At 40.7% G+C, this 10,980-nt stretch overlaps 1 long non-coding RNA gene across 5 annotated transcripts in view; it reads left to right on the forward strand.

The window, feature by feature from the left end:
• The first annotated feature begins 406 nt into the window (after positions 1-406).
• Positions 407-10,980, forward strand: part of LOC308070726 — a 69,672-nt gene continuing 59,098 nt past the window's right edge. For all 5 annotated transcript variants that reach the window (XR_013930824.1, XR_013930825.1, XR_013930826.1 and 2 more), the window contains exon 1: positions 407-10,355. This is a non-coding gene — a long non-coding RNA (uncharacterized lncRNA). The remainder of the gene's footprint in view (positions 10,356-10,980) is intronic.

A 10,980-nucleotide genomic window follows, 5' to 3' on the forward strand; every position in this document is an offset into this window, starting at 1 on the left:
GGAGCCCAGAGGAACAATTTTGTATTGGACAGCTAGTGACAGAGCTGCCAGAACCCCTCCTTTTTGCTGCAATTCAATTTCAGTCCTGTCACGCTCATCACTCTGGTACCTGAGTACCTTGTCTACCTCTACTTGACCATATAGGGACTTGATTTTTAGATCTGGAACTATCAGCGGCACATCCTCTCAAACCCTGTCAATGTCTTTTATCCCATCCCATTAATCTATTTGGCTTTTTGTAATAAATAGTTCAACTTTAGTATTTCTCACAGATTCACAGAAGGGATGAGGCTGGAAGGGACCTCTGGAGGTCATTTTGTCCAGCCTCCTTGCTCAGGCAGGGTCACCTAGAGCAGGTTGCCCAGGTTATGTCCAGACAGTTGTATCTCCAAGGATGGATATGTCTCAAGTAGAAACATGTAATCCTAAATCCCTCTGCAAGTCGAGCAAAAAAATAATTTTTGGTTTTTCAAATCTTTGTGTCCTATTAATTTATCCCATGCCAGTTCCAAGGAGTTCCCGGTAACTATTGGGGTGATACAAACTCTACAGAGAAACGGCAGGATAAACAACTAGAGACAAGAGATTAAAATCTCCTAAAAGGTGTAGAAGCACAAGTCCTGCTTTAGAATACTGTGATTCAAACCCCCATTTATTAACTACCATGGAGAGATACTACATTGTATCCCAAAACCAGAGCATCTTTATCCAGGCAGCACACCCTTGGACCTGAACAGTCCTGCTGCGATGAGAGTGAAGTCATTTCCAGATAGCTCAGGTTTCCCTGTGCCATGTCCTGCTGCAGGCTTCTCTTTGGTGTCCTTAAAAGTATTTTCCTTTAGTCATTAGTAATGAGTCTTTTGGAATGCTAAGGAATTGCAGTAACATTTAAATCAGCATCAAATTTCTGTGCTCTTTCTCCTCCCCACATTGTATTATTGTAAAGAGCTTGAATTAGGGTTCTCAGGGAACAGTTTGGAGAGTAAGTAATGGTGGGGAAACAAGAAAAAAAGAAAGGGGAACTTTGTGTGATCAGTTTAATCTGACTAGCAAAACAAATTACTCACTGAACAAATCTTGAAACTTTTGTCCTTGACTGGAGCATCCCAGTATTGGGAAAAAGGCACTTTTGGGAACAGCGGAGGAAGTTTACACAGATAGTGTGAGAGAACTGGCATTGTGCTTGGAGATGTGGGGCAGAGAAAAAGGTGCCCTAAATAGAAAGGACAAGATGCTGGGTTTAATTTAGAAATGCTGTTGGCATTTTTGTTACTGGCATGAAGGGAGCCACAAGTCTGCAAATGAAACAACCCAAACCCTTCACCACCGTCATGGAGTGCAGCAGAAGTGCAATGGGTTGGCATGTCCAGGCTTTAATTTTTTTTTTCTTCTTTGCCTTGCCAGATTGTGGAGTGCTTTGTCACCTATTTAGCTGCTTAAAGATAGCTTTTAAAGTACAAAATGTCAGCCTGAGCTGAATATTGAAGCTGTAAAGATTTTCAAGAAATTCCAGCCATTCCTTTGGTTTAGCAACCATAAGCTCTTGCAACTGTTATCATTTGTAGTGGTCACAAGGAAGTGACATTGTCCTATAAAAAAGCCTACCACGGGTCAAGCCACTTAGTAAGGACATAACTTAGACACCGGTTTGACAGCTTTTTTCCTACTCTATATGACTTGACCAAGTTCAGTTGTTTGTTAGATACATTTGGAGGTGTTTAGGGTTCTTTACAGTACAAAAGAAAATGGTTGCTAATAGACCGTCCTTCTCCTTGCTTATGAAAATGCGCTTACTCATAAAACTACTGGGAGAACAGAGAAATAAGGTTAGTAACTCCTTGATAAAGCTGGATTAAGATTTTGCTTTATTTATGTTAGCAATAATCATTGTGGTTTAGTGGCATTTCCAGCTGATGTTTTGATATGTCACTTTTTCTTGGACTTTGGTCCTGATTTTCTGGTCTATGTGAAACAGGCAAACCATTTACGTATCTCAGAGGAGTGCTTTTAATTTAGGAATTTAGAGAATTATCAAAGGTGGTTATTTTAATCTCTGCCACTCATTCAGATGCCTTAGTCACTAAGTGCTAGTTTAGAAAATAGATTTAGGAATATAAATTGGTACAGAAGTCAAATCCAAGTACTGTTTCTTTAAACTCAATCTAAATCTTGAAAACCCTTACTCACCTAATGCCTCGCTCCAAAGGTATTTAAACAGCATGCCACCTTTTTTCCCCAGCTTTAAAAGGCCCAAGTTTTGAAGTTCTGCACTTGCTTGAAGGCACCTGAGGCTTGATAAAGCTCAGTGGCGAGATACCACGTGTATGCCCAGATCTGTGCAAGAGCTGTGCACCAGGGGTTCCTTTGCTGGAGGAATCCAGCTGGGAAAGAAATCCTCCATGTCACTGTCATCTGAGTTTATTGTCCAGGGCTGAGTGAACGTCTGCAAGTGCAAAACTGAAAAATGTTTTGATGGAGCATCTTTAGTTACAGTAAATTGGGGCTGTCTAGAATACTACTGAAAAGTGTTGGGCAGGATGCACGGACCAGTCATCGATTAGTTTAACTCTACTGGGTGCATTACAAACATAAGTAGTAGACTAGATGTCAAGTTCATTGTACAGTGGCATAGGTTCCCAGACTTTTCACGTTGCTGCTTATCTTCTGAGAGCTCCTGCCCCACTAGGCAGGGCTTCCAGGGTAGTTTGGGTCTGAAAGAAAAACATCATAATATGTGGCAGTGCAAGGACTAGCAACGGTTTGTGAGCCAGTCACAGTATTTAACTAATCCTCAGTGTCTGCTTCCAGGTTGCAGAGCCTGGAAAACTCCAGATTTTATAACCTAAGTTCAACTTGTTGACGTTAAAACCTGTGGAGATTGCAGAGCAAAAGTTTTTTTATAGGGACAATCTGAATATCCAGGGGACCTGAGAAACTCTGAAAAGGGAATTAAGAGAAGGTTTATGACCTTATCTGGTGCTGCGTAACAAAATGTTGGTCATAGTCTGTAATTTGGAAGTTAATCTATTTGGGAAAATGGGCCTGAGACATGCAAGTAGGAGATGCTGTGCATGTTACATCATCGTAAACTTGGAGTCAGGAACACCTGTTCGCACTCCTTGTGGGTGTCTACATGTAGCTATTCACCAGCATTATTCTGGGGATGGATGAATTGCTCAGCAGCTGTCTCTGGAAACTATCAGTTCATTCCTTATATGACCTAATTCCAGCCTGGTAGAACTTTGCTTTTGTTCAAATTAGGCAAAAAAATACTGGAACATGAATACAATTCGGTCTTTTCACAACAGCTCTCTGTGTTGCTATCGCAGTCGGTAAGCAGTGTACTGAATGGCATGCAGTTTTCTGACCTCAGGACCTTCCATAAAGAAGTGGATCTTATGAGATGTGCTTTCATGCCATGTCAGAGCACGGGATGAGTTTCACCCACTGGGGTAAGTGGTAACTATAACATCAAGCTGAGTTTCCTTTAATATCTGTCATATTTTGCTTTCGTTTTATTCTGCTGCTCTGTAATATGCTCTTCGCCATGCTTTTGTGTGTAAGGTCGGATTCAGCTGTACTGTCAGGGAAAAAAAAAAAAAGAGACTGAAATCTCATCTCTGTTGCATTTGAAGGATGTAGGACTCTGTGACTCTTAGTCACATATGAAGAGAGGTTTCCATTGAGGAACCTGGGCTGAAACACGGCTATGAGGTGAGACTACCTCTGTTCCCCCCCCCAAAAAAAAAAAAAAAAAAAAAAAAAAAGCTCTAGAAAAAATAAATTAAGCTTTACTTGCTTTATGTATTCTCTGGTAATTGCATAGTATTTACATGAAATATTGATGGCACACTTTCAGCCTGTACTGGGGATAAGTGGCACTGCTTTGTGTCTCTGTGCCTGCCTTTCTGAGAGACCCTAGGGTGAAATGGTAAAGATCCTCTCCAAGGACTGAGTCCTTTATGGTCCTCTGTCAGACCTCCTGCGGGATGTGCTCAGGGATACCTGAGAGACTAGTGTAGGCTAAACGCTGATGTCCCAGGAACCACCCTGCCCCTGTCTTCCCTGCTAAATTGCTGTAGGGTGCTTCACTGGAGCCTTGCTGAGACTGGATCTTGAGTGAGGGCTAGCTGGAGAGGCTCAGGCCTGACCAGGCAGAGGTAATGCCGGCATGAAAGGGAAGCAAGCAAAAGGAAGTGCAGATAGGATCTATCTCCGCTGGTGGCTGTGTCTGTGTAAATAGTTAATAGATAAGGTTTCAGGAGATAAGTTCTCTAAGACCAATAAAATTCCTTCTTTTTGTGCACTGCAAATGGTTTCCTTTGTTCGCTTCTTTACATCAACTCTTAACAGCATCAGTCCTCTACAGGGTGTTGCACCAGCTCCTTGTCATGCAGGTTTGCATGGCAGGGTTGCCTGAGAGGCTTAGCCTCTGGCTCTTAACCTGTAGCCCATAACCCTCCCCATCTGGGTTTGGTTCTTAGGGGTGTCACTTTTCTTTCAGATGCAAAGTTTGTGACTATTTCCCAAGACTTTGTCACCTTGAGATTTGGCTGCAGTGATGCCTCTTAAGCCAGGGCAGAGCCAAACCTTCTGTAGAAAGCATTGGCGAGTGCAGGTGGAGTAATAGCTGTCTGACTGTCTTCTAATTTTGGGAGTCTCAGGTCCAGTGATAATGTAATTTATTCCTCTTTAGTCCCAAATGTGGGTAATCAACGTGTGATGTATTTGCTGTGTGAATTTTAACAGAACTGGTGAAGAACAGCAGGCTGTAATAAAACCCTAGGAAAAGCCGTATCCCGCTGTCATTTCATAATGGACATGAGGTTTGACCATATGGTAGTGTGGGATGTTGGGCAAGTTTTGTACAGGACTGGCTTGGAGGGCCTTTTTGAATAAGACATTGAACATACTCAGAAAGTGAAGCTAATGAAAAAATGCTCTAACCAAAACCCAGTGAGATCCAGATTTTTCCTTCTCAGGGAATGTCTTATGGTTGAGTTTTATTTCCACTCCTAATGAAAGCAATAAAACAATCCAGAAAGCTGTTACAAAACATGATTATGAATAACTGTTGGTTAGTCAAGTGATCTGAGTAAAAGCAAAACATTTCATTTAGATCTCAACTTAGTATGGAAAATAGGAAAGGAATTTTGCAATGCAAAAAATGCCATTCTGGAAATGTAGAAACATTTAATTTTTGGCAAGCTGATTCTTTTGCTTTTCTCTTCAAAAGGAATATTAGTCAAGATCATCAGTTATGCAGATTTTTTTTTTTCATGAATTGACAGTTTCTTAGAGTCTAAATGTAACCAACTTGTATGTAAACCACCTAAGGGTAAGTCAAAAAGGTGCTCTAATCTCAGTGAGTTTAAGTGTTGCTAAGAACTGAGAGTATCCGAAAATATCTGAAACAGTCCTATAGATAAGGGTGTGGGTTTTTTTTCTTGGCCAGCCAGAGTATTTGTGTGGACGAAATTATAATATGGAAAAGAAAAGGCTTAAACAAGTTGCACTGATTTTTCTCTTGGTCTAGAACTTCTTTTTATCAGATGACATTTTTTAACTCAAGTGGAACAAGCCAGAATACTGTGTTACTTTCAACAGTCTGTTGTAGCTCGCTTTTATTTTCGCCAGCTAAGTCTACAGAAACCTCTGAAATGTTTTCAGGCCAACTGAAATGGTATCCTGGAAGAGCACGCGTTTCTTGATGAGGTAAATAGAGTTTTCTGGTCAAGCCCAGCTGCAGCTGTTTGCATTCGTAGCCATTGATCTGCCTCGCAGTCTGGTGTAGCGCTGCTCCCTACTGCCTGCCAGTACGAGAGAAATCGCTCCTTGTAGCTGTCCAGTGGTATTAATGGGGGCCCAATGACACCTATGGGAGACTGGTTGTCTTACGGTGGCAATTAAGCTCAAAAGTGGCTTTTTTGAATCAATGGAAATTAAATGCAGATAACAGGCATTAATTGAACAGTTATTGGAAATAATTTAAATTATGTGTAGTCGTGACTTAATGGAAATTAATGACTACCATTTGGGTATAAGCAGAACTGCTGGAATGTAACGGAAGTCAATACAAGCAGTTACAAATGGCTGAGATAAAGAAGTACTTATTGATATTAGTGATCTTCAATATTTTGCATTGAAACTATAATACAGACTGTATTGCTGTGGACTTCATCTAGAGTACAGGGATAAGAAATTGTTCATATTATAGATGTAAAGTGTCACTAATCTGGTAATTTGCTACACTGAGTATTGAAATAATTAATGCATAGATCATTCTTAATTATAGTCTCGTATTTACAGACAAACTGAAACCGAGGCTGTTATTGATTAAAAGAGGTGCCGTATTGCAGACTTTTCTAACCCTGTAACTGTATTGTTCTTGAATTTCATATAGTGTAGCTTAGATTTTTACATCTGATTTGAATTACTTGAATGTCTTAAAGATCTGTGTTCCAACCAGATGTGAGAAATGGCTTTGGTTTGGAAAGTTTCAAGGAGGACCACCAAATAATGAGGAAAAAACCAACTCTCTATTATTTTTTCCCCTACACCTTCAGTGGAAAATAGAAAAAGCCCAAGTATCCCAATTTATTAATACGACTTGGGATCCTGTCAGGAAATTGTTCTCTACCTGCAAAGTTTCTTTATCATTTTTCCAGCCCAAGGTTATGTAGTGGTCTTGATAAACCACTGTAATTGAAAGAAGTAAACATTTCTGTACATACTATTACTATTTACTGTGATTTACGCATGTTCTGTCACAAAGCCAGTGCTTTATGCAAAATTTCTGCTAGTTAAGCACTGCTGGCTGTACTCCCTACAATTATTGGCTGTACTGATAGAATACATATATTCTAGTTAACCATAATAAAACCGCAACTTTTTTTCTCTTTTTTGTCATTAAATTTTTGGATTTTTAATTTAACTTAGTTACTTTACAAAAATTTATAAATTAAATTAACATATTCAATTTAATCTGAAGGTGTTACATTTTAAAGAGGAAGATTAGGTCATGCGCTACTTTTCTACCACATTTTGTTTTGTTGTCTTTACTTGGTGGAAGTACTTTTATCTCTCAGAATCGGTTTTGTGTTGCAAAATTATGTGATAAAGATTAAAGACATTCTGGTTTTTTAAATATTCTGAGAGATGTAGAGAAACCACTCTATTCCTGTGAAATTCTCATTGGTGAACTGGGGGTGACTGGTAGAAATAGACCACAAGAAGAGTATGAAAAAAAGCAAAGAGAATTTATCTACAGAGGGTAAATAAAGGTTGGAAGTTTCTTTGGAAATACTTCTAAAGCTCTGTTGAACATACCATTGAAAACTGAAAGAATTAACTAGTTTGTTATGCCATATACAATGTTTAATACTGGTATGTATTGCAAGCTAGTGGTAAAAACAAAGGAACTCGAACAGGTTACTATTAGCTCACAAAGATACAATCTGTACTTATCTTTGAGAAGTCCAAGGAGTACAGAGACCACGTTTCAAGTACTGAAAATGACTGGAAAATATAATTGGCATTATTCCTTTTAATTATACCTGGTGATTTGTTCCAGGATTTACAATCATGACCTTGATATGCTATAAACAGAACCTTCATTTAAAAGGGATTAAGGTTGGTTATGTGTGATAACCCACCTTAACGTAAACTCTGTGAGAAGGTGCCAAGTCATGAATGCCTCCTACCCATTCCCTTTCATTGCCAATGGCCACTACGGTGCTTCGGAGAACCCCTCTGCTGCCAAGTGACAACTGAACATCCTACAGACGAGCCTTCTCAGGGTATAAACACAGCTTTGGTAAGACCGTTGGTGTTAGCATCACTTGGGGTTGTCAGGTGTGACATGCACACTTCAGTAAGCAGTGCTTTGTGCATTTTTGTGGCAAAGCACCCGCAGAGAGACCCTCCCAGGTGATTCAGCCATTCTGAATCCCATGTTCTCAGGGAGGCGGAGGCTTGCTAACACAGGTTGGCTTGTGAGCTTGGACAGGGGCACACTGTGCGAGGCTCTTCCACACCCTCTGAGCTGGGCTGGTGGAGGCTGCTTCCAGCCCAGGGGACCTGTTGAGTGCCCAGACTTCACACTGAGTGTGGCCTCCCTGGCTCCCAAACTGGTGCTCAGGTCAGGTCAGCTCAGAACTAAAAAGCTGGGGCTGCCTGTACGTCTGTCTAGTCCTCTGATGTCTGAAGTAGAAACCGTAAGGGCACCAGCATCTCTACTCCCAACAGAAAAAAAAATGCAAAGAAATAAGCATTTTTCCTGTGTGCAGCTCTCAAATGAACTGGCCTGAGCCCTGGTCCTGATTGTGGCTCCTGTCCAGCTGAAAATTTGGGGAAAGATGGCTGTTTCTTCTGCAAATTCCTTTCCACATACTGCACACACGCATGCACACACATGGGGTTGTGAAGTGGTTACATCTTTACTGAGGGTTTTGCTATAGGTTGGGTGAAGCCTTGTTGAAAATGGTAGGTCTAACCACCGCTCTGTCTTCTGAGCTACAGGAGACAGTTCAGCACATGTTTCTGCCCAAAACAAAGGCAAATGTAAGGTTGCCCAGGAATTTAAAAGATCTGGGTGGGGAGCCTTGTTGAGTTTGTTTTGGGCAGGGATGCATGTGGAAAAGAGAGGGAGCAGACTGAGCAGCAGACTGGGAGGAGAGGTGGGCAGTCTGCAGGAGCCTGGTGCACAGCTTTGGGAGGAGCCAGGAGGGGGATTTCAGTCCTGAGGTTTGCTGGAAGGACCTTGGGAACTCGAAGAAGGAATTCTTCTCCCATTATGTGAGTCAGGATGTGTGATTTAGTAGTGGTTCAAAAGTGGGCAACTGTATATTCCATCCCATTCAAAGCCATACACAACTGTAATCATCCCAAGTAACAAAAAATTGTGATAAAACAAGAGAGGAAGGAGAAAGTCTGCTTACCTATATTTTTGAAATGCATGACCAAAATACCTTGCCTCTACCTTTAACCATTAGAGAATTTTGAAAGACTGGTTATTTATCAGGCCAAAACAGAGTCAACGTAAGGAAGTCCTTACAGATCTATTTTTATATTCATTGAAAGTCACAGTCTGAACAAAATTATTTTAAAATTCCCAGATTATTCAGTCTCTGTAGATTATGAACTACAGGTTTGGTAAATTCTGTATACAGCCAAAGCAAAGAGTCCAAGACCTTTAATTAATAAACCTAAGTGAAATATTTGAACAATCTGATAATAAACACTGAAACAGGCCCTGGACTGTTTATTTAAGTCACAGCTGTAACAACAGCCTTGGAAGATTTACCTGTGGTAGGACTGCAGATGTGGTTACTCAGAGATTTTGGTAGGATTTTTAAACTCGTATAACTGTACTTTTATTTCTGTATATTCCAGCTAGGGCCAGAGTCCTTATCATTGCAGAAACAGGGATTTATAGCACTTTATTCCCTTTAGTGTTCATGTGGAAGGCCACGGAGCCCTCACTCCGAGGCTTGCTGATATAAAGATAATCATCTTTGAAGTGAACTTCCTAGGAACCAAGTCCTCCTCCAGCTGGAGGCAATGGAAATGCTATTGCTGACATCAGTGGTAATAAATTTCAGTTCTAACATTCTTTATGACACCTCTTTTTGGAACAGATACATTTACTGGAGCAGTCATTACTAATTGCCTGCATTTTTTTGTTCGTTTTGTTAAATAAGACTTGTATTTCTTTTTTTTTTTTTTTTTTAAACCCAACGCTCATGGAAAGGAAGGACGGTCTACGTTGGCTAAATCTTTTAAATATTGAACTTATCTCCTTTGTCTTCCTTTTTATTATCCATCCATTTGAAAGGAAGGTGTTTATGATGTGAGGTTTGGCAAATAGTTCATGAAATGTAAATTCTATTTTATTTTTTGTGATGCAGACAGAGAGGGAGAAATACCATTGTTTGACCAATTTAATTTTTTTTTTTTAATTCACACTGAGTTGCAGCTCAGCATGACTTGAAATGACAGCGATACCAAGCCCAAGAGTCAAGATGATACAGTGGAAATGCCAACTGACTCCTCAGAACAGCACTGCCAGTGGCACCACTCTTTACTGTTATTGACTGAATTCAAAGGGGCCTGAGTTTTGCTCTCAAATCATGCATTATGTTATCATTTTTCTAGTCTCACATAATTTATTTAAAAGCAATTGTTTCTCTGATTCACAGCCATCTACACATATGCAATTCGAAACGTTATGTGCCATATTTTATCTCTCCCTGGGTACAAGTCTACAATGTGTTGAAGTTTACGTGAGATGAGGATGCTCAGCACTTCACCAAGGCAGGCCCCAAGCGAGAGGTGGATGTCATGTTTCAGCAAGTGTGAGTAACAAACGGGCACGGCGAGGGTGGTGGTTAAAGGTTGTTGGAAATACACTTTGGGATTCTGATGTTGCAATCCTCAGCTGCTGCTATGTTATTTTTGTGACCCATTTCTTCACAGAGTACCTCTGATAGCCTTGTCATTTATTGTTAATGCTTCCATGCTGATCATTTACATACTATTTTTATTTAATGATTCTTCACCAAGGGAAGGATTCTGCTGAGGATAAAGCACTGACCTCTGCAGCGCTGTGTGTTTGTCCTGACTCCCTCCTCCACCAAATTTCACATTGCAGAGGGTGCTCAGCAGACACCCTCTGAGCAATGGATCTCACCTCACCTAACATGGAGGTAGACAGACATTTAGCTACACATCAGCTTGGTGCCTCACGTTCCCCTCATAGCTGATGGGAAGAAACAGACACCTGTACGCTGTGATTCATCTCACCTGTCTCAGGTGTTTAGGAGAACGTGAACAGAGACCCAGCAGTGCCTCACACCATGGCGGCTCGTTCAGATACCGTTGCTGACACTGTGCGTATCTACCTTTGCTCAGCTGAATCTGGTACTTTTCTTAATATGACCTTAAGTCCAAGACAACTCCACCTCAAACCATTTTCAAGAT

This window comes from Falco punctatus, assembly GCF_963210335.1.
Source record: "Falco punctatus genome assembly, chromosome: 10".
Classification (NCBI taxonomy): domain Eukaryota; kingdom Metazoa; phylum Chordata; class Aves; order Falconiformes; family Falconidae; genus Falco; species Falco punctatus.